The sequence below is a fragment of the Triticum dicoccoides genome, chromosome 6A (assembly GCF_002162155.2).
Source record: "Triticum dicoccoides isolate Atlit2015 ecotype Zavitan chromosome 6A, WEW_v2.0, whole genome shotgun sequence".
NCBI lineage: Eukaryota > Viridiplantae > Streptophyta > Magnoliopsida > Poales > Poaceae > Triticum > Triticum dicoccoides.
The window spans coordinates 99,240,461-99,240,870 of record NC_041390.1 but is presented as its reverse complement, the minus strand read 5'-3'; positions in this window follow the sequence as shown (position 1 = coordinate 99,240,870).

Below are 410 nucleotides of genomic sequence, written 5' to 3'. Positions count from 1 at the left end.
TCTTCTCAAGATGTTGCATCGCCTCCACTCGGCATTGGGCGGTGTGGGTTTGGACTCTGGAACGAGCTTGACGGGTAGTCCATCCTATTGTAAGTGCCTCAATCATGGACGGGGTGCAGCAACTACAAAGGGGAGGGACCCTTGCCCAACTCCGGCAGACACCAAGGAAGGAAGGGGATTGGCTGCCGGCGAGGAATCTGGGAGGGATTCTCAAGGACTTGGTTTCTTTCGCGAGAGAAGGAAAAATGAGAACCTCACGTCCAGATGTTTGTGTGGTGTGTTTTCTTTCTACAAAATTGCAAGCGGGCCAGAGGCAACCCTTCTCAGCCTTATGTTTTAGATTGAACGGTACGGATCATGCGAAAGCAGAGACACCATCATCACCAACTTGCTTTTCTATATGAATAAGA